General features: G+C 36.2%; 1 protein-coding gene across 3 annotated transcripts in view; it reads left to right on the forward strand.

Annotated features, from left to right (window-relative positions):
* LOC106789772 (forkhead box protein O-like) overlaps positions 1 to 22,645 on the forward strand; it is an 89,725-nt gene extending 67,080 nt beyond the window's left edge. For all 3 annotated transcript variants that reach the window (XM_014754251.1, XM_014754253.1, XM_014754252.1), the window contains one exon: positions 21,752 to 22,645. The gene's annotated coding sequence lies outside the window, so the exon portion shown is untranslated. The remainder of the gene's footprint in view (positions 1 to 21,751) is intronic.
* Positions 22,646 to 24,843: the final 2,198 nt, after the last annotated feature.

Genomic DNA, 24,843 nt, shown 5'->3' on the forward strand with positions numbered 1-24,843 from the left:
GGAGTGGTACTCGAACCAGACGACCTCGACGATTCCTTCGTAATGCTAACAAGGAATGCCGCCGGACACGCATTCCAAAGTATAGAAATGTCGCGATGTCCAATGGTCGATGAAAAAAGCAAGCAAATAGAAAAAGAAAAGGAGGAGGAAGAGGAGGAGGAGGAGGAGGAGGAGGAGGAGGAGGAGGAGATAGTTGACGTAGCGTGCATATTAGGTAGGCCACTAAAGACAGAGAAAGAGAAACATTATTTCTTTCAGTACTCCTTCCTAGAGATCGTTCCTTCGATAGTAATTCATTGATGACTATACTATTTTCATTCTTACACCTAAGCATACATATATATTTACGTGCACGTTTATGGGGCACACCTAGCGTGAAATTTTGTAAAAATTGATTTTTTTTTTCTTCCAAAGAGTAGTCGGTCAGGGATTATAAAGCAATCATTGTATCTTTGAACGCGTTTTTCTCAAAACTACATTTTTTAAATTGGCTGCAGTTGTAACTCGAAGAAAAATCATCCGATCGCTTTGACTTGGGAAATAGCGAAAATTACACAAAGGTGTAAGAAAAATAATTCAAAGAGAAAAAGAATGAAAGAAATGATGATGGTGTAGAGAAAATTAACGTCTGGGGAAGAGAAAATTAACGATTTTATATGTGTTCCTACAGTAAGAAACGGTAGGAATATATTGGCGAATGACGTGGCGCCGAAATGCGTCCAGAATAAGAGGGTGACACGAAATATCGTTCGCTCGTGTGCTCGCTCTCGCACTTCCTCGGTGTAGATCTGTCTGCTGACATACATTGGCCTACTTTACTGTTTCTCTTTCCTTACTCGCGGAACGTGAACGCGAGTAACATATATATATATATATAACTCACATACACGTATACGTTTGCATACGGAAACACGTCTCCTTTTTCTTTTATTTTCTCGACTTTGAGAAAGAAAGAGAGAGATGGAAAAGTGAACTGGTATGGTATTACAACGAATACTTCTTTTGGATCGTAAAAATGTTATATAGCCAAGCACTCGCATAAGTTTCATATTCGTTGGATTAAGATGATAGAATGAAAAGGTCTTTCTTGTCTGGGTTGATACATGTAGTAGGCATAGACGACGACACGACGACACGACGACGATGACGACGTTCTTAATTCGTTCGGTCGCCTCGTTAATGAAACGATTGGGTTCATAGTTTTTTATTTCGTATATACGAGACGAGTTAACGGGTTCCCATTGATCTCTTTCTTTCTTTTTCTCTCCCTCTCGACTTTTTATTTATATACTTATCTTAGTTTCTCGTTCACTTTATCATTTGAAACCTGTAACGTTGTAATATGCGTTTTGGATCTAACGTAAAAAATGAATACGCGTGTTCGTTAGAAAGATCCTGCATTTAAATGATTGAGAATTTATCGTGACGATTACGCAATACTACTGCGACGTCGTTGTAGTAGTGGTAGTAAACGTGCGCGCGATCGATGAAAACCAAAACGCTTTCGAAATTCAAATATACCAGAGCTCCGTTCTCAGAGATTTGCATTAGCAATAAAATAGCGAAGAGTATAGCGCACGAGAATGGCAAGTGCGAACGCACCGAAGATAACAAACGTTAAATCGACGATTCTTTAACCTTCAAACTCCCAGAGAACGTGATTGCACGTTAGCAAAAGTGAATAAGTATGCGTGTGTGCGAGATAGAGAAGGAAACACTTGCGCCTTAGTGTATTTATTGCGTTTATTGCATTTCGCACAAATATTAAACGAACCGAACGAATAAGTGTATAGCCTTCTACTCATTTCATTTTATTTTATTTTATTTTATTTTATTTTATTTTATTTTTATTTTTATTTTATTTTTCGTTATCTTTTACGATCCGTAGGCATAAAAGGAAACACGTAAATATACGTGTGAGAGATCATTTTAATAAAATTAATATTGTAATATTTTTTTTTTTGGAATAATAATTTATTGACACAGAGAGAAAGAAATAAATTCATATTATACTTTATCGCAATATTTTAAGACTCGAACTTTACGAATAAATTCTTCAATAACGTTTTTTCTTTTTTTTTAATACTTTTTCTTTCTATAATCAGAAGATAGAGATAGAGAGAGAGAGAGAGAGAGAGAGAGAGAGAGAGAGAGAGAGAAAAAGGGGGCACATAAGAAAGAGATGATTTTGACGTGATCATTCTGTGTAATTCCCTGTAATATTTGTTTTAACGATGACAATCAATTGTTATCGATAAGAGTATTAAAAAAAGGGATAAGAATAATCGTGAAATGAGTATCTTTTGATCTCGGCATATCGCGCTATCGTTTTCCTCTCATCGTGAATCGATGCGTGCGCACTTATGCGAGCTAGCGAACGTTCGCTCTTGTGATACGTCACGTGCAGCACGAAAATACACATACAGGGGAATCGGATGAGAGGGAAAAATAAGAAGAAAAAATGAAAGATGAAGAGGAAACAAAGAGGAGGAGGAGGAGGAGGAGGAGGATGAGGAGGAGGAGAGGAGGAGAAAGAAGAACAAGAAGAATACTTATGAAGTTCGCCTTGGTTTACGAATAAAGTCGTAGCAAACGAATGGTTGGTTAGGAAGGGGGATAAGGAAGATGGAGAGGGGTTCATGGGGGGAGGGACAACGTTAGGAAAATTACTGCAAGCACGCATAGTGCGTAGGCCAAGGTGCCACGCACGATATTCTACCAAAATGATGACAGTTGTTTCTTCTACGTTGGGAAAAAAAAATGAATAGAAAAAGAAACCGATACGAATCGGTTGGAAAATTGCTTGCATCTCAATTATCTGATACGAGTTTTGTTCGCGATATCTATCTATCTATCTATATAACTATAGAGTATTTTTTATATGTAGGTTAACAATTCTCTAGGGTGTATCATTTCTACGTTATACGAATGTACATGTGTGTGTGTACCTATGCATGTTCTATATATCCGACCTTGATCAGATCGTTTTGAAAAGAACAATGAAAGTGGACACTGTGTAGATATTTTTCTTTTTATTTTTTTTCTTCTTCTTCTTCTTCTTTTATTTATGCAAAATTATTATAATTATATTTTAACGAACAAAGGGGAGATTCTTTTTGTATAATTCTATAGTTATATATGCGATAGAATGTTTCTTTACACATATAGGAAAGTGTTTGATAATGTAAGCAGCAGGTATGTATATCCGTCGCGATAGATAGATCGATGATTTATAGTGGAAAAAAAAAAAAAAAGAAAAATAAATGAGAGAGAGAGAAAAATAGATAGAGGCAGGACTTTCGTAACTGGAATAACCCATGGAAAAAATGATTATATCGATATACTATTTATATAGATACTTATGGGAGAGATGGCAAGAAAAAAAAATATAGAATGTTTTATTCCTATAACAAATGGAATAATTTATACCGTAAAGGTGGACGATAACGAACGAACACAAGTGCGAGAGTTCGTTTCGTTTATTATCGAAAAAGAATAAGCAAAGTCAGTACGCGACCAATCAAAGTGCGTATTAAAGAGGCGTGCGAGACCATCGTCTTCGTCGTCGTCGTCGTCGTCGTCGTCGTCGTCGTTGTTTCCCGGACCCGATTAGAATTTCTAATCTTCTTTTTAACATTTACGTAGCTTAGGTATAACGTCAGAAACGCGTAGCGTTGTTCGTGTTCGTTCATACATAGTAAACGTTCGACTATACTTGCAATTTATCGATACAAATACACAATGTTATATTCGATAAAACAACATTTTTTTTCTTCTACTTCTTCGAGTAATAATAATAACATAGCCATAAATCATAAAAATATATATCAAATGTTCACGCGCATGGTCTGTGTCTGTGTGTGTGTGTGTGTTATGAAATTAATGCATACGTTGGTACGATTTATAACGATTTATTACACAGGTGTTGTACCATATTATATTTCTTCCTTTTTTTTTTTTTTTTATTCATTAACTCGTTAGAATAATTTTCAAGCTCTCTTATTTTTAAGATCGGCATAGGTGTGGGGAAGGAAAGAAGAAAGGAGGGAGAGTGAGAGGGGGAAGGGGAGGCCTAGACTCGTTTAAAATTCTAATAATATTTCTTGTTCTTGGTGAATAATGGCCCGTAGTCGATAAGAAGGCAATAGAGCGAGAGTAGAGAGTGGATCGCATAGTATCGCATAGTATCGTATCGTATCGTATCGTATCGGGAGAATCCGTTTATAGCTTAGCGAGAGCTTGCAGTAGCGAGAGCTTGCAATAGCGAGAACACGACATCATCAGTCGGGCGTGCGTTGCACGCGTGCGTGCGCGCGAGCTAGGCGCTCTGTTCACGCGTGCGCTCTCCAACGCGTTTTTCACGCTTATCGCCTCCTCCTCCTCCTCCTCCTTTTCCTCCTCCTCCTCCTGCTCTTCCTCCTCTTCCTCTTTCACCACCTTCTCCTTCTTTTTCTTCAGCTTTGCTTCTAAAATAAGCCCTGCAAATATAGGACGACGTCGACTATGCGTCTATGCGTGTGCGCCCGTGTGTGCGCCCGTGTGCGCGCCCGTGTGCGCGAGTTTCTATCCGCCATGGAATTCCACGCTCCGCTTATTATGCCGCCTCACTATGACGCTCTCGGTTTATCGAGCTTCGACCTTTCCTCTCTTCTCTTTCTCTCTTTCTACCTATCTGTTTTTTCCTTTTTTTTTTCTTTCTTTTCTTTTTTTAATACCTTTTCATATTTGCATATTCGAGTATCCGTCTATAATCAACTTGTACAAGCCATAGGTGTATCGTTCGAGAGACACGCAATTTTGTAAGATCAAGGTATTACAGGTAAACCCCAGAAGAACACGATTTAATTAATTACTCGATTTTACTATTTTCCCTACGTTAAAGATAAAAGCCGTAACAAAACTATCGACAAAATACTTCTGCCCTTTTTCTTTTTTTTTTATTTATTCTCTCTCGAGTAAGAAAAAGAAGTAGGAAAAAGATAAAAAAATTGCAGAAATTTTGCTGCTGCAGGGGGTGTAGTAGAGTCAGCGTCGCGTAGTCAACGGACAACCGAAGAAATTAGGTGGGAAATTATTTAAATCATTCGTTTCCAATGAGCGACAGGTCGCGAGTTGAGACACTAGGAAAAAGAAGAGGGAAAGAAAAAAAGAAAGAAATAGACAGAGGACTCTGTCGTGCGTCCTCTGCTAGCAAAGGAGAGAGAAAGAGAAGAGGGCTACTTAATAAAGAGTCGCCCCGACAGCGTGACAGTAAAGTAACTTCGTTCGCCGGAATTTAAAATTAGATTCATAAAAATTATTCTAATAGATTCTCTCACTCTTTCTCTCGCGCGTTTCTTCCTCTCGTAGTACTTATATCTACCCCTCTCTGTTTCTCTATTCCTATCTTTTTTTCTCTTGCTTTGCACCCTCCTACAGTTACCTCCTCCTCCTCCTCTCAACGTTCAGAGCAAACGAGGCAAATTCGATTTGACACGCGGCGGCGACCGTCGTCGACCGTTTCTGCATTCTTCTCCGGTCCTCTTATCTTTCTCTCTCTCACCCTCCTCTCCTCCCTCAGTTCACTCTCTATCCCCTTTCTTTGTTTCCTTCCTTCCTTCCTTCCTTCCTTCTTACTTTCCCCTCGACACCATGACCACCACACTTCCTCTTTCTTTTTCATCTTCATCTTCTTCTTCTTCTTCTTCTTCTTCTTGTCTCTTGCTTGTCGTCCTTAAAACGCTACTGCGAAAGCGACAGCAACCAAAGAGAAGAGTAGAAAGAGAGAGAGAGAGAGAGACGAGTTATGCAAATGTGACAATAACCGAACGTCAATCAGGAAGAAAGTTAACTCGGAGGGATATGCCTGACTTTTCTCTTCTTTCTTACCCTCTTACCCCCTTGCTCTTCCCCATTTCCTGCTTGTTCCCATAGAAATTAACGGGTAGAGCGAGGGAAGAAGCGTCTTTGCGGACAGGGCCACGATGGATCCCTCGAATGCAATTTAAACTTTCCTAGACGCGATTTCCTCTAGAAGAATTAACGACGAGGACGACGAGGACGAGGACGATTCTTCGTTTTTCCCTCTTTGTCGATTCACACGTTCTTCTCTACCGTTCCTATCATTTAACCCTTAACGCTCGGTTTTCTTCTTCGATCTCGCATTTAAACAGCATTGATGTTCAATTTGTTCAAAATTATACGATTTAACGTAATATTTTAACCCTTTCGCAGTGGAGTGCTCAGAAATGAATTAAACTCGAAGCAGCCGAAAAAAAAAAAACAAATTAAATTTATTATATTATATTTCAAAATAAACGGTTCATATATTGATAACAATTGGACACTAAAGGGCACTGTTCACCGCGAAAGGGTTAATTATTTTACAGAGTCTACATTCAATAAAATATCTTGAATAATAAATGCTACGGTATACCCCGAACAATTGAGTTATCTTCTTTGGATATTCGTTTAAACGAGGAAGAAAAGAATTTTGTTAAAGAAAAAGAAAGAGGGAAATGGACGCGCGTGGACAATCGGAAATAAGAAGAAGGGTAAAAGTCGGATAACGCGCAGCGGGTGTCCAAAGGAGTTGAATCTCGGTGGTATCTCCCTGTTAGAAAAGTAGCCTGTTGGAATCGTTGGCACGCGTTCGGTTCGCACCGACCGCAAGTAGTAGGTATACCCTTCGTGAAAGAAGAAAAAGAATGGACAAAAGGAAGAATAGAAGAAAAGGATAATACCTTTCTACGCTACTGTGGAGAGAACTGAAGTATCTATATACTGCGTTTGCTATTACAGAAAGCAAGAAAGACGGATGAAAAATAAAAGAAAACCTAAGGCTTATTGCCAAGAAAGAAAGAAAGAAATAAAGAAAGAAAAAAAAAAAAGAAAGAAAGATAGTAGAGATACAAGTGGTTAGATTTAACGGTGTTTTAACAATCTTCTTTCTCACACATGCATCAAAAGAATATAAATCGAAATCCAAAGGAGGAAAACGGACGTCTCGTCACGCGCGAGGATACATCAAGAACAGCTTCTTGTAAGGTAAAAGCTCGCAAGCAAGCGAAGAATAAGCGAGTAAGCGAGCTTGCAAGCTAGTAGTAAGCCACCAGAGGAAGCTTTGATAGGAGAAAAGAGCACTTGTTGCTCTTCTGGCAGAGTCCTTCGAGTATTTACACGCTAAATAAGTGTGTATCCATATATATAGATATTTATTATATATAGATATATATATATAAACCCCTTAGACGGAATAGAAAACGGCACACATGATTCCAATGGTATCTTTGCTTTTTGGCACCCTTAACATTTTCGAACGCGTGCGAATTCTAATATCATTCTCATGTTACTAACATTTTTCTTTACTTATAATCAAACACGATAATATAAGAAATATAATACAAATATATTTCTTGTAGAAAATTTTCATTGTCATGCTAAAAAATCGATCGGAGAAATCAATTGTGTGAACGAATCGATTGCTTGTAAATATCTTCTTAAAAATAAATTACTTGGGAAAAAAATGATGAATATTAGTAACCACCACCAGGGAATGAAAGTTTTTATGCACGTATTGAAGTTATTCCACGAAGGTTGGATGGAAAGGAAAAGGGAATAACAACGAAAGGGGAATATGTAAAGTGGCAGTATATGATGAGGTAGCACGAAATGAAGCACCGAATGAAGTACCGAATGAATGGGAACGCAACAAGCTACACGCTGAATGTGCCAAATTGAGGAGAGTCATTTGTTTGATGCCCTGCCGCGTGCGCGCACCCCCAATGTTAAAACGCGTGACAGCTTTCTCTCTATCTCTATATATCTATCGGTCTATTTTTAGTTGTTTCCTTTTTCAATCGAGACACAACACGCAATAACGCGACATCAACACCATCGTCATTGCGTGCCATCGCTCGACCACCACCCGCGTAATTTCATCATGGACAATCGAGGTATACTGGTTCTGCATTCGGTGATTGGCATACATCGATGATGATACTGTCAACCTTTTTCTATTCGTTCTATCGGATCTTCCTACTATTTTTTTTCCTCCCCTCAACTTTTTTCGTTTGTTCCTCGTAAAACCGTGAAACACGATCTCATCGTTTTTCCATTTAACTTCGGCACACTTGTTTCATTTTTATTAGACAAATTCGATAGTTGCCAATCGTTTCTTTTGCTTCCGAATTTTTATTAACGTCAGATATTTGCACCGTTCCTTTGTCAAATCGATATAGACAAAAAAAAAATAGCATAAAATTGAGCCTTAATCGTATTCGAACGAATCCAATCACGAAACAAATCCGTTTGTATTCTGTTACATGCAAGTATTACATTACTTACGTAATAGATACTTTAATCATTAGAAAAGAGAGTGGTGACAAATCAGATTAAACTAACAATCGTAAAAAAAGTAGTTAGGAATGTGTTTATAGGCCTGTTAGATCGAATTCAAAAGTAATGGAACGTAGATAATCGATATGGATTGTTCGTATCATCGAAAGTAAACTCGATCGATCGTGTTATCGAAGGGGGCACGTACTCACGACTGATAGACAGATAGAAAGAGAGAGAAAGAGAAAGAAAGAAATACTCGTTAATCCAAAAAGCAAAAAGACGATAAAGATCGTAATATGTATCTACTTGCTACCGTTATCACATCTTATCTCTCGGTCTTATTTCGTCATCGTTCGCAATCATTTTGCTTCGAACACAAGAATATCTATGGTACATTTATCGCGTATGGAATAGTAGTTTGTCTCTAACAGACTTGTAAATAGTATTTATTTCAGAAGTTGCTTTATAGGAGAAAGATAAAGATTACTACAACTTCGTTAGATGTATTTTCATTCGACATAAGTATTTTATCCGAAACTTTGGTTGGATTATTGCGAATTACTTTGAATTAAGAAAAGGTCTTGCTAATTTTTATTTATTTATTAATTAGATATTGGATACTAACGAATGTACGATGAACAAAATAGTTCGAAGTTAGACATTTAAACGTCAATGTTTAATCACTATGTGAATTAGCTATATTTCAATACCGTAACATTCTAATTAAAAACGAATCTATTTGTAATATTAAACGATTTGCCAATTATTTTCTGATTACGAGATTGATTTACCATTTGGTCCATCGAATTACATCAAATGTTAGACCAGTTAACGATAACATTAAATAATTCATAGACTGTTAATTATCAAAAAAGAATGCTTCTATTTATTCGTTTGGTATTTTTTAAATATAACTTTTAACCCAAAAAAAGAAAACTCTATATAGAAATACTGACCCAACGAATAGTAATTTTACAATAATAAATGTACCATAAATATCTTTAAATATGACGCGTTGAAGACATTATTACATATCTACATATATATGTCGAATTAGGTTCGACAGTTTGTCTCAAAGGATTAGACGGGAGGAATTCTCGTTCGCGTAGACTTCCTTCGCAGGTAAATCGGAATAATGCGGATGCGCATGGTGTTGAACGATCATCGTCGTTAGAACTATCGTTCTAGGAGAGGAAGGAAGGAAGGAAGGAAGGAAGGAAGGATGGATGGAAGGACAACGTGTGTAGTAAGAATCTTACGAAAGGTAGTATGAGAGAGAGAGATATGATGAGGATTATCGGCGCCTCAGGATCACCGAAGCAGAGTGTGATCCGTCGCGAAGGGTTTGCTCGATCGCATGTTCAGTGGCCTTGAAATAATTACGTCGACTCGTTGCCTTCCCGAGCGATTTGCAGGGCTCACGCGCCTTGTTAATCGCAAACACGTTACGACAATCTATCTCTCTCTCTCTCTCTCTCTCTCTCTCTCTTTTAAGCTCGATGAACGTGTCGTAGTCGATGGGTTGGTACACGAATTTCCATCAGCTCCTAGACCTACTCTCCTCTATCTTGATCTACTCAGTGTTAGGAACTTTCCTACATTCGAATCGTCCAACTAGAAACACGATGTTCCTCCGATCCTCTCATTTGAATTTTCTCTATCTATCTATCTATCTATCTATCTATCAAGTTATTTATTTATCTCTTTTACTATAAAGTAAAGAACTTTGATCTTTATTAAGCGTATTTTATTGTCCTATAAGAAAAAGTAATAAAGCATTCGTTCAGAAAATGTTTTGTAGAAAAGTGATTTAAAAATATGACATAAATTATCTTAGTTACTTGATATTATAAATTATAATTTCAGATAATAAAGAAAATATTAGTATCGTTTGAATGCATTCTGTAATAAATAATAAAACAAATTTTTACAAACACGTCGTGAATTATTTGTCCTTATTTAATAAATGTTATATGTCTTATGATTTTAATAAAATGAGATAGGTCAAAGTAAATGCATTTATTTACGTAAGATTTGTCGTGTAAATGCATGATAATGCAGCAGGTATTTTGCAACGGTGTTCAAGGTTGTAACAGATTGGCGGGACGCCGACGGGTTTGTTGTTTTTTCTCGACGAATCCTCGGGAGATCAAGGAGAGAAGAATGAAATGGGATAGGTCATGGTGGTAGAAAGAGAAAAAGAAAGGAAATAGTAGTAAGAGAGAGAGAGAGAGAGAGAGAGAGAGAGAGAGAGTGAGAGAGAGAGTGAGAGAGAGAGAAAAGACAAGATAGTAGTAGTATCAAGGAGTGTTCCGACATCCGAGCAGCATCCTGCTCTAGTCTTTTCCTCTTCTCCTCCACGTTCTCCGAAGGGTAAACAAACTCACTGTTTGTTTACTCACTCACTCACTTTTAAAGCTTTTCCAACGATATTCAAGCTCATAGTTCCTTAAAGCCTGGATTGTGATGGTCGTTGCACGGAAACTGCAGGAAAGAAAATTCTTTCATCTCTTTCTCTCTTTTTCTTCGAGATTTATTCGATTGATCTTTCTGTGAATTCATTTTATACCATTATACTTTAACATTAAATATTATTTCATTATCTGTACAATAATTATTATTAGCTTGTCCGAGAGAAGGAATTTTCTTTTCATAACTTTTTTCATATCAAGACTCTAGAGTATTTGAAATAAATATATATTTGTCAATTATTTCTCGCATTGTTATACGACAATCAACTTATTTGTTCCATCATCCCCGTTAACATATACCCTTACGGCAATAGAAAAAATAAAATACGACGAAGTTTTCAATACTACAGTAAATAAAAAAACTACTTGACATATCGAAACGTCAGAATGTTGTTAGAATGTAAAATGATATAGAATATAATATGTACATGTACTAATATATTGAATGAAAGATCGTGGATTTGAATATATATATAGTAGTTGGGATCTCTCTTTCTCTAGTTTCCCGTTCCATGAAAAGGACTGTCATGGCAACAACGATCCATCCGTCTATCCATCCGTCTATCCATCCGTCTATCCATGCCTCCCGGTGTATCCAACTTCTTCCCTCAATCTTCTTTTTTCTATTTGATAAATTAAAATACCGTAGGAATGATGTTAAAGATTAATCGTTTTAATCGTTATTAAATCAGTATTCGAAATATAATAATCGATATTCGAATGGCTTAGAATCGATGGATTTGCCAGTAATTGAATCGTTCGATTACATTTTCCGAATAATAATTTTATAAATACGATTTTAATCGAAAATAGAGCCTCGAATGAAGAAAAAAATCTAACTGGATAAATATATAATCGATATGATCGATCGAAGAGCGATAATATTTCAATAAATCTGACATCGAAGACATTTCGTTTATCCGGAAGGATAATATAAAATCTCTTTCGGCGAGAATGTAGTCAGATTGTTCGATAGTTTTTACAGTTACGATCGTCGTAAAGGAGAATTTACGAGTCCCTGATACGCGGCTTTTTTAATTTTTCCGAATGACTACGATTTTAGAGTCCGTAAAAAGCAAACTTTCTGTCATCGTTTCATCAGACTTCTGTGCGTTACGAACGTAAATATATAAATAGATCATAATCGTATCGTTTAAGCTTCGAATAGGATGCATAAATGTTGTGTCGTAAAACATAAGTCAGAAGATTATAACAAGATTTGTTAGTTATTCAAATGATCGGGCATTTGGACAAATGAAAATATCTAACGCGAAAGAAAAGAGATGATGCCTATTTATGTGATATCTATTTTTTTAATAGCGCGAATAAAAGGTCAAACTGGATAAAGAGTTGTTGAAAAAGGGGCTTTGAAATAGGGGTTGAAAGAGGAATCGCATAGAAAGGGATGGTAGTATACCTTCTCGTTCCTTCTTAAGAACTACTGAAAACGACGAACGGACGGAACAAAGTAGTTGGCGCCGATTAAACAAATCGCATTATAAGTTAGCTTCCTATTCGCTGCACCAAACTTACCAACTCGCTTTATATTAAGACGAACCGCTCTGGTCGTCTTCCTTTCTCAGTTTCCTCACCTTGTCTCTGTCTCTCGTAGTAGTAGTAGTAGTCGTAGTCGTTGTAGTTGTCGTACGATCAGAGAAGACTCGGCTATAAACTTCAGAAATGGCTTCTCGTTCCTTCCAAATGTCAAGAGGTCTCCTTTTCTCGCAGGGGACGATATACCGAAGTGTCCGAAAACGAGAAGAAAGTGAGAGAGCTTCGCGAATTACGACATAAGAACAAGAAGAACAAGAAGAACAAAAAGAACAAGAAGAATAAGAATAAGAATAAGAAGAAGAAGAAGAAGAAGAAGAGAAAAGTATAATTATTTAATTGAATTTATCAGGGCAACGCTCGTAGATCTGTCAGGGCTGACAATTTTAGTTTTCCATAGTGTTCGTGGCCTACTGAAAATAAGAGAAAGAGAGAGAGAGAGAGAGAGAGAGAGAGAGAGAGAGAGAGAGATAGTAAGGTTATCTTTTATTTCCTTTGCTTGACAATTCGAGGTAGTCTAGCATCGCTAGTAGAGAAGGGTCGATTCTCTATTTGGACCAAGGGACGATCTATTACTCACAATTAGCTCTTTCTAACGCGGACTTTTCCACGAAAGAGCAACTTACAGAGAAGGAAAAGAAGGGAGGAAGGCTGGGTATCTCGACGCGAGAACGATGTATGCGACGTGAACTTTAACCTCTTAACTCCTGTCTCTCTCTTTCTCTCTCTCTCTCTCTCAAAGAAGAATGATCGAGAATCTCCGTACGTGGGGTCTCGTTATTTATCTCTTTTATTTTCCCTCACTCTTTCGCTTTCTTTTACTTTTTCTTTGAGTACGCGCGTAACCTAAACGATAAGTCAGCAACTTATCACGATTATGAGAAAAAAGAAGTCGTTTGATTTTTGAAATAGGAAAAACCAAGTCGAGGATGTGCAATCCATTTCTCGTTTCATCGAAGATTATCGATCATCATTGACAATCCTTTTCTATCTCTTCTTCTTCTTCTTCTTCTACTCTATCTATCTCTTTCTGTTTCACTTTGGTAATTGACTAGATCGAATTGACCGAGAATTAAGAGGCAGACTAAAGTAATGAGGCTATTATCTTCTGGCAAACGAGTAATCGTATTTTCGGTAGAGTATTTTCAGATGTCGACGCCTCGTATGCAGTATTACATCCTATTTGGCTATTCCTCTATTTCTCTCTCTATCCTTTTCTCATAGAACATTTCGGTTCGGAGAAATGTAATAGTCTTCTGGAACTCTTCGAACGAATCCTTTTACACGATCTTTAATAGCATACCTTATGTGTATATTCTAAATGAACTCGATGAAAATTCATTTATGATAAATTAATGTTTGTTTTTGATTTCGATTGAAACGTCTGCTACTTTGGTTCGTTGTTTGTCGTTTTTTTTTATCGAGTTTAATTCCCAAATAATCTCAAAATAATTATCGTCGGGGAGACGTTTTATTTTTCGATCATTGAAAATAGTTAAGAGATACCTACACTCGTAACTACTTTTAGTTATTCTAAGAGAGATAGAGAAAGAGAGAGAGAGAGAGAGGGATGAACAAAAGTCTCGTGGCATAGAAAAAGACGCGTTTACTTAGCAAACGTTCCAATTTAATTCGTTCTACATGGCGAGACGAAGAAATCAATTTCGAATTAGATTTGAAATTATATCTCGAGTCAACCGTAGTCGTTCGTTACATTTCATTTTATCCTCTTTTCCTATTACTATCATTATATTACCATGATTGTTATCACATTTCTTATTAATATCATTATTACTAATATTATTATAATCGTTATTATTAAAACTACTGTACACATCTCTCTCTCTCTCTCTTTCTCTCTCAAAATACTTCCTACATTTTATCGCTTCTTTCAAACTTCAACAATTGATCAATTTTCTTTTTCCCAAAAATAATCTCTTTTCCTTTTTTTATTATAATATCATTATTACATGTTCTATTATATGTTCCATTTTTCTTCTACCTCGTATACTTTTCTTACGAGATCTACGAAGCGGAACGAAGCTTTGCCGTCCGCTCGAATTAATAGACACTTTCAATGTTTTTTCGGGTCGCGATTCCGAAATTAGCGGTGTGCTTGGGCCAGGAGAGGAATGTAATTCATTCATGGATAGTTAGGCGTGGTGGTTTCCTCTTAATGCGCGTTATGTCGTAAGTCGTGAAAAAGTTCTTTCCTTTAAAAGAGAGAGGAAGAAGGCGCCGGGAAGGTAAAATGGAGAATTTTTCTCTTTTGATGTTGAAGAGGAGAAGAAGAAGAAGAAGAAGAAGAAGAAGAAGAACAAGAAGAAGAACAAGAAGATGAAGATGAAGAAGGGGATGACAGGAAACGGAGATGGGGAAAGAAAAAGAGAATAAGTATACGAGGGGTTGGAAAAAGAAGGGCGCGTGAGATGCCGGATGACGTGATACGCGATAGAGTGAAAGAGAGAGAAAGAGAGAGAGAGAGAGAGGGTTGGTGGGGGTGGTATCTGGGAAGTAGAAACACGCGGCTGCAAGAAAGAACCGTCCAATATTTCAGTTTGGAACGAAGAACCGAGCAAGCAAGCAACCGACCGACCGACCGACCGACCAACCAAACCAACCAACCAACCACTTGAAATATCTTGTCGCCGAACGAAAACTTTCAGAGTCGGCAAGTGAAACATGCTGACGTAACCATAAAAATGGCGAGCACCGTGCGGGGGTGAAAACTCGAAGGAACGGACCGAGTCCGATCCGTGGCATTCTTTTTTCTCCTGCTACTACGATCCCGTCCGACTCATCGACGTCTCGTTCCACTTAAGAAATATCCTTGCTTTTTTCTTTCTTTCTTTCTTTCTTCCTTCCGTTAATTCATTCATCCGTGTCTAGATCAAAATCATCTTCGTGGAAACTCATTGATAAATTATCGAAACTGGTAGATATTTTTGTTTTCTTTTCTTTTTTCAATTAATTCAAGTTACGCATCGGTGAAAGATTTTTAAGATGAAAAATGATTGCACCAATGTATACTATTATATAAATTTCCTATCTATCTATTTTAGGTACGCGAATATATCCAATTCGATGAAATATTTGACATTAGAAAAAGTTTCGAGTAAATGATGAAAGTTTTGAAATGATCTATCGGTCATTCTATTTGTAAGGAACTAGCATCGTGATCGAGCTAATCCAAGTTTCAGGGAGTAGCATTTTTCGGTAGATTACTTGGACCGAACCAAGGTCGTCTTTCGGAATCTTCTTCTTTTTCTCCTTCCTGCCTGCATTTGTCTCTCTTTTTCGATAAAGAACAATGACGTACTTTTTAACGGCAGTATTCTTTGTCCCTTTTTCGAGTATCATTGGATATCTGCTGCTATACGAGAGAGTGGCCATGAAATTTCGAAAAATGTCGCGAAATACGCTCGTAGCTAGCTGATGTATGAAAATGGTCGAATCGAAAGGTTGAATCACGATTACTACTTCTTCCTTCTACTTCTACTTATTCTCCCTTTTTCTATCTACACTTTACTACTACTAGCTGTAGGAAATCGATACGTTCACTTAGTCAGGCTCCAGCCTGCTGCTCGAGAACTCGGAGTTTCGGTAGTAGTATCGATGGGCTGACGAAAACCCCCTTTAACTCCACCCCGTGTACGATCAACCGGCGAGCTATAAATTCGTCAGACTGACGGCTTCGTCGACGTTAACTTACGATGGTAAACGTAAGCACCGTGCGACAATTTCGACCAATTAACAACCGGTATTATGTCAATGTAATGATATTTTTCCTCGCGAAAGGATTAATCCTAAATGAAAAGATAACGCAAAGAACGAACCTTTCCAAAGTTCGGAATATAAGGTAAAGAATAAGAAGAAGAAGAAGAAGAAGAAGAAGAAGAAGGCAAGGTCGATAGAAGAATGCTTCCTTCTCTAAAGTCAAAAGGGAAGAAGGACGGTAGGGTCTTATGGGTCGTCTGGTCTTTGGAACGTGGGGGAGGAACGTGAGGGAGGAACGTGCGGGAGGTCGGCGCCGGAACGGCGCGCCGCGGCGCCACGTGGCCACCTCCACCAAACCACCCCCACCAAACCACCCTCGCAAACCGCCACGAGCAGGCAGGCAGGCAGGCTTCTCTCGGTCTTCTTTTTTCTTTCCCTCGAAAGCATCTCTCTCTCTCTTTTTCTTTTTTTTTTTCTTTCTATTCTACCGCAACCTGTACAAGCCGATGTCAAACGTCTACGTGGGACATCAACCCCCGTTCGAGTAATAGTGATGGCGCTAATCCACCCTACCACTTTTTCTCTTTTACCAAATCTTCACCGTATTGAGTCTTCTTTTTTTTTTTTTCAACTTGTGCAATCTCCAAAAAATATCTTTTCTTTTTTCTTCATTTTTCTTGAAGAAGAAAAACTTGATTAGATGATAACAACTTTAACGTGGGAGTGCATTCGTTATACCGTCATTAAGTTCCTTTAAGATACGAAAGCATAGAGGAAATCGTAATCTGAGAATTTGCTAAACGCGAAATCGCTGAATTTAGTGCGTAATATCTAAGTTAACTAACGATAAAAGAGAGCTAACACACCAAATACGTAACGAAAACTTTTTCAGCTATAAATTGTCTTCTATTCGGTTCATCTACCTGCGCGTTACTATATATGTACGCCCTCGTTGGACGTTTTTTAACAACGCGTATCTCAATCTAATTCAATCAGCCTCGACATTTTTGCTCGAGTTTGCTTTATATACCCATACATACATATCTATATATATATATATATCAATTGGCAGATCATACATCGGAAACGTATATACCCAGGCTATTTTTTTTCCATTCCCCGTTTAAATGCGCGTATTCGTATCCTCTAGTACAGATTCGCTTTTAATGTGTCCTTTTGTAAATGTGAATTTATATGTATGTCCGTACGTGTTCGCGTGTACGCGTGTACATGTCAGGACATATAAAAACGACGCTTTCCAAGCGAAAATTAAAAATATTAAAAACTGTGCTCTCTTTCTGCCTATTTGTATCTCTCACATACCCACACATACCCACACATATGCACACAACCACTACTATTCACTCTCTCTCTCTTTAGTTGCTGGAAGAATGGCGTCGCCTACTTTTTTAGATTAAAATCAAACGATGCTTCGTATATTTGAATCTGTCCTCGATATTTTCTATAGAGAGACGTCCCTGAAATTGCCTAAAAAGAAAATGAATTGGAACAGTTTTATCGATGATATTTCGAAGATAGATTAGTGTACGTTACCGCTAAATCTTTTTTTTTTATCGCATCAAACATGAACAAAATAATTTATAAAAATTTTCCTCCCATCAAAAATCTGACTACAAAATTTTGAATTAAATATATTCGCGTAGGAGATTCATTTCGAACGTATTATGGATTTAATACAATGGCTAAAAATCATAAACGAATGAGTATGAATTTGAGTGGACGATGGAAAAGAAAAAAAAGAAAAATAGAAGAAATGAAAAAGGAGGGAAAGAGAAAGAAAGATAGAAAGAAAGATAGAAAGAAAGAAAGAAAGAGTAGGTGAAATCAGAGTGCAGAATCCATTAGCAGGAAGCAGAGGGTGTTTGAGGGGGGTACGTTTTACCATCGACGCACGATCTTTCATTCTGCAACGAAAACGGAACGTGTATGGTCTTTGAACGTGTGAGATAAAGCACATATATATCCACACCTATGTATGTCTATGTTATGTGGCTGCTTATGTGAGAAAGTTTGGGAAAGTGCTCGTAGTAGGGATTCTCTCAACCATTCTTCTTTCTACTCTACATCATTCGCCATCTAAATCTACCGAAATCTGATAGGACTCGAGCAATGCCGCGAAAGATAAAAAAAAAAAGAAATAAGGAAGAAAGAAAGGACATGACTAATATTAGATTTTTCCCCTTCGGAAAGGAAGTAGACACGTTTTATCGATGTTTGCTACAATTAGTCAATCTTGACGGATAATACACCTTTTGTTATTTAGTTTGATTATTCAAATTTGCGATAGCGCGTAACGAGAACAAGGATAATTTAACATCTATCGATTAACGACTAAATATTATAATTACGAATCGGTGTGGATTTGGAGTAAAAGAAATGGTACGATGAAAATAAAAAAAAAAATAATATAAAAATATCTGAAACGTCGTTGAAATCGAAATCGGAAAGCGATTACCAAGGAGAGTGCCGTTGTCCATCGGTCTTTTTTTTTTTTTTTTGCTCTTTCAAATGGTTAAATCTTTGTTAAAACTTAATCCGTAACGTTCACAGACTTTTTACGCGCTTGTATCTGTGTATACGTATATTAACAGAATGTTCGATACGAAACGACAAGATACTCGAACGCTTCTATATCTACCTTTTACTACTTTTCTCCATTCTCTTTTAGGAATTTCTCTTCCTTCTTCCTGTTTCCGCAAACCTAAGTGCTTTTCCTTTCAACGGCCAGTCGTTCTAAATCGCGACGCGAATACAAACGGGTTTCTTCTTAGTAAAAGAAAAAGTAAAAGGAAAAGAAGAAGAATAAGAAGAAAGAATTTGAGTGATTGATTTTAGTATATGCGACTACTACGACCAAATCATGGAAATACAATAGTTAAACAAATATGGATGCATATTTATTTATAACGAACCGTTCATTAGACGAAAAATTATCTAATTGATATATCACGAGATCATACTTTTTCTTATATATAATCGAAGTTTAAATTTATTGAAAAAACACATACAAAGTTGTCTTCAATTATATTGAGATAGAAATCGTAATTAAATTGAAAGATTAGAATTCAAATGAAAATCATACAATTTGATCTAAGTTTATTAAAGAAAGGAGAAAATAGGACATGGTTATAATTTTGATTCGTATAAAGGCAAAAATAATTTGAGTATCTATTTCGAGACGTCTAAATATCGTTTCTATCGCTAGAACTGTATGGATAACTTCATGAACGAAGAGTAGATCCGATAGCATATCGGATTGTTTTTGAAAGTAAAAGAAAGAATGAAAGAGAGAGCGAGAGAGAGAGAGAGAGAGAGAATGAGGGAGAAAGGAAGAGAGACGGAGTGCCATTTAACGAACCATTAAATCTTATCTCTCACTCAGCTGTTCGTAATGAAGAACGCGAAGTGGATTCTTCGTAAGGCGTTGCAATTATTCGTCTCTCTCGATAATACCACCGGGAATACGCGAGAATTCGATTTATTAGTACACATTTATCGCACTTACGGCACCCGCCGTTTCTCATTTAGTTACTTTATTTTAATTACGAGAGAAATACATGGATTTATAAAAGCCGAGCAAAGTTTCCAAAATTAATCATATTCATATTTATGATTATACCTGTTGTCGTTTCAATTTTCCATTTTTTACTTCATTTACGAACAATACGGTATATTCAAAAATACTCCATCAAATGAATATTTAATTTCGTACAGAAAAAAATCCGTAAAAGTATAAACTTTGATATTCGTTTTGGGTAACCTCGCTGCCGACCATTTTGGTGAACTCGTCGCTTGCACGCTACCGATTACAAATCAAAATGTTATTATCATTTACGAACATTAATCGAATAAAAATATTGTCGAAGGAGTTTTATCGATGACGATAGAAAAATAAAAAAAAAAAAATAAAAGGATAAAACGAAACGTGTCCTTTCTAAACGTTGAAATTATTCGCTATTGGTTTCTTGCCAAAGTGTGGCACAGATCCTCCAACGATACGATCTCTTCTCATTGGAACGTTTTGCTACGTAAAACACCCCCTCTCTCTTCCTCCGTTTGAATTATTTTCCTCCATCTTTGTTCATTTTTGTCCTATAGCTTTGAACCCTATTTTTTCATTTTTTTTTTTCGCGAGCCCCTAAAAAAATGGCGCGACGAGCTTGACCGACCGGTAAATATTAGACCCGAACGACGAGGTACACTTATTCTTCCCTGTCTCAACGCGTTCCTATGCTCATAAACAAAGTAATGACGTGCCAAACGTAAAACCCAATTTCAGGATTTTCGAACGAACCCCGTCCGTCCGTCTGTCCTCGTTGTTCTCTCTCTCTCTCTCTCTTTATTCCTGTCTTCCTACGCTTTCAACTGTACCAGTCCTATAGGTATATATGTGCATATATGTATGTATGTATGGTTACGCGAAAAGTGCTACGATAAAAGCGAACTAGGACTGTTGGGGGCGTGCATGTAAATCACGTTTGCTATAGTAGAGAGAAGGAGAGATAGAGAATGAGAAAGTACGAGGAGTGGAAAGGAAGATGGGAACAAGGGTGGGAGAGAGGATGGGAGAGAGGGTGGGAGAGAGGGTGGTAGATACTGGTAGGAAGGGCTTGAATTCGTTTCTCTTCCATCTCTTTTCCACGAGTATATATCGAGTTCTTCCTAAACAATGCTTCCGTTTCAACGATCCCGTTCTCCTTCTCCTTCTTCTTCTTCTTCTTTCGTTCTTTCTTTCCCTTTTTTGACTATTCCCTTCTTGGTTCGCGTCTTTATCGTACGAATGCCGAGGAACGTCCGGTACGACTTACGCTAGCAAATCGAGCAAAAGAAGAAACTCGGAACTCTTTTCTGAAATTTCTCTCATTTCCGTTCTTATTTTTAGTTTCCATTCTATTTTTCCTTTTTTTTTCTTTTTCTTTTTCTTTCTCTTTCTCTTTTTTACTCGCGTTCCATCTTTCTTTTGTCTTTCCCCTCTGTTCTGTTCGTTGCGTAATAAGAAAGAAAAATTGTCGGTAATGAAAAATGTATTTAATCATTTTTTGTTTTTCTTTTTTGTCAATTTACAAACCAAGAACGTTATTGTCAATTTTATGTTTCGCGTGGGACGAATTTTTGTCTTGGGGTTGGCTCTCTCTGATAAATAATATTAGAAAAATTGTTGGTAATAGTGAAATAGCATCTAAGTTTATTGCATCGTTCGAAAATTCTCATTTCAATGATATACGCGAGTTTAACTTTTCGCGGAACATCGTAGGAAGTTTAGAAAATCTGGTGTTTAGACAAGTGGCTCCCTTTTCACGAAAGGCATAGGCTAATAATACTTACATTACATATGCGTATCGATAATAACTTTGAAATAAAGAGGCGTTTTCGTATCGACGTTACTCGCACTTTTTTTTTTTCAACTAGTTAAAACGATAACGAATTCGGTTTGTATTTTCGCAGGTGTACACGTTACCTCGATCATATGATATCGAAGAGCAATGCTTTTTGTCGAATCACAGTATCTTCGGATTATACGATTTTTTTTTAAACTTTGACAATTTCAAATGCATTTAGTATGACAATAAATGAACGATTTGCACCACTTTCACAATAAACAATCTATATATAAAATGTTCATAATAATTATATATTTAATGACTATTTGATGATATTAATTTATGTTTCAGACTGTCCGATTGTCGAGGATGCAAGGATGGATCGAGCACTTGTGATAAGATTTAGACATAACTATGTCAGACCACGACGATACGCATACTTCAAAAATACAACTTTACGTTAGTGCAATTGTGACGCAATGAATAATTAACGGGAAGGGCGTGTCTATCTCTTCAACCCTTATCCTCTCTCACTCCTCTCCCTCATTTTTTCCTACCTAGTCCTTTTCATCCTCCTTCTCGTCCTATTCATTCTTCTCGAGAAGGAGGTTGGATACTTCAATATGAAAAACAAAAAATAAATAAATTAAATAAAACAATGAGAGAATAGGTAAGAAGAATATGAAAAATAAAGGACTAGTACTGGACAAGATCGATGAAATAACAACGACAAATTTAACAAAAGGATATTTACGATTTCTCGATCGAAATCAGTATCATCGTATTTTATTATCATCGATATTATATGTTCGATTATTTTTACGAAGAGATAGCCTTTTATTTCGGAAAACATTGTTCTTTATTTCAGCTCGATATTGCTTTGGATTTCTATATTATTTTTTGTTGTTGTCTTTTTCTAATTCTCCATTCTTGAAGCAACGCGTATTGCTGATAAAAATATAAGGAAATATATTTATAATAGATGTAATGCGTGGCACGGTGTCAATTAAGAAAAAAAAGGAATGTGAAGATGAAGAAAAAAAAATAATTAGGAAGCGCGACAATGTTTTCAATTCAACTACTATCTCCTCGCTTACTTCCCTCCCCCCCCTTATCACCTACCGATTTGCATCGATATTTCGCCGTATGTAAAAACGATCTCTGTCATTTGTTAAGGTAAACCTCATAGTGTTCTAAGTGACGCACGCTATAAATATATACATAAATAATTAAATATATATATATATATATATATAGATATATACGAATATAAATACAAATATAAATATATAAATAAATAAAAATGAACGCGAAAAATATACGATATGCATGTAATTAAACAAAATGATTACACGAGATTGAATGAATGTGTATGAGAGAAAATACGAGTGAGTGATAGTAAAACGGATGTTTACTTATAGAAAATTCGTTGTACGTTATAAATATTATATACACACGAAGATGATCATATACAGAGAACGCACATGGAAACCCATGCTTACGATATTATGGTAAAAGAGAGAGTGAGAGAAAGAAAGAGAGAAAATATTAAATATATTATATATATATATATATATATATATCATACGATCGCTAGTGTTAGGTGCAGCATATAAATATATATCGTTTATGTTCGAGCAAAAGTTACTAACAAACAATTTCTTAACTAACTTAATATTTAATAAACCAGTCAAGATAAAACTCACTATATGTTCTGTTACAGAGATAAAACATAGTAGAAAGCATTGGTTTTCTTATTTAGAAATTTGTTCTACGCGAGCAATAATTCAGATTAGCATAAATTTTAGTTAGTGATTTTTTGGCTGAGAACATTGACGATATATAAATACATAAATTAATCATATTCATATATGTGCGTAAGATGTGTACGATATAAGATAGAAAAGTATCTATATATATCTATAAATATATATAGATTAATTAGTATTTATAAGATTATATAGAAGAAAGAAAGAAAGAAAGAGGATAAGAATATTCGCATAATGCGAATAGAAAGAAAACCGTTTAAACAGCTATCAAACGGGTAGAACAACGAGAACACACAAAGAAGACCTTCGTCGTAGTCGTCGAGTGATTCCTCAATCAATTTTATCGATTTTCAAGAAGAAAAAAAAATAGAAAAATAAATTGAATAATAGCAAGTAGAGAAGAATGGTCATGCATATTTTGTGGTGCTTCATTTAGATAAATAAAAATACGAATATAAATGACTAAATTGCGTTGGTCTTAATAATATTTCTCGATAAATCATTGACGACAACAACGACGACGACGATGACAATGATTATTAGTAATAATGATAATGATAATGATGATAATAATTATAATAACAGTAATAATAATGATAATGTTGACTACTATTAAAAGTAAAGTACATTACTTTATGATATTCGAAAAGATAACAACAAAAAAAACATAGAATGATGGAAAGAAATTATATGCATGCATGCGTGTGTGTCTTTTTTCTCTTTCTCTCTCTCTCTCTCTCTCTCTCTCTCCCACCCTCCATCTTTCCCTTTCGTTTAAATAATTCTTCTTCAAAAAGAAAAAAAAAAGAGAAAAAAAAAACAGGGAAATTAGAATGCATGAATAAGAGAAAGAATGAGAGAGAAAATAGGAGAGTAAGCCTTCCTTTTCTATTAATCGGTAAGAGGGTTTAATATCATAAGTGTTCATATAAGATAATTATAAATAAATTATCATTAAGGGATGTTAAGCGGGTGAATGGGGAAGAAAAGGGAGGAGGAAGGGGGCTGCGAGTGATGTTATACGTCACACTTAACCGTGCTAGAACGATAACGATGCGAGAGCGAGATAACAGTCAAAAAATAAGGGGGTGGGGACGTTATCTTTTTATTATTATTATTATATCTTTTTTTCTATTCTATCAAAAATTAATTGATAAGATGTCGTGCCAAATAAAATTAAACGTGAATAAAATATCGCGTGTCGCGTTGTTGAACGATTTTAATTGTTTCATTCGATTAAACATCGATCGTGCTAAGCATAATCTCGCGTACATAAGATATTTCTTTATAATTAATTATTGAAATATTAGCAATCGTAAAGATTTTGTATTCTTTGCAATTAATTCATTGGATTACCAATAAAATATTACAAAAACAGGGGGGGGGACCGTGATGATACTTTGCAATTATTTTCTTGTTTTATTTCTTTTCTATTAAAAGAGTGAAAGAGAGAGAGAGAAAGAGAGAGAGAGAGAGAGAGAGAGAGCGAAATAATGTAGGAAAAGGTGGACGAAAGGTAAACGATATTAGACTAAATTGTAGCTCGTATATCCGTCCACTGTGTATAAGAAAAAAAAAAGAAAAAAAATGAAAAAGAAAGAAAAAGATACGGGATCGAATTCGCAAACGCATCGTCGTCGTATGTATCTCGATTGTAAGCTCATTAAATGATAA

Source organism: Polistes canadensis, unplaced genomic scaffold (genome assembly GCF_001313835.1).
Source record: "Polistes canadensis isolate GaletaPanama2010 unplaced genomic scaffold, ASM131383v1 scaffold_203, whole genome shotgun sequence".
NCBI lineage: Eukaryota > Metazoa > Arthropoda > Insecta > Hymenoptera > Vespidae > Polistes > Polistes canadensis.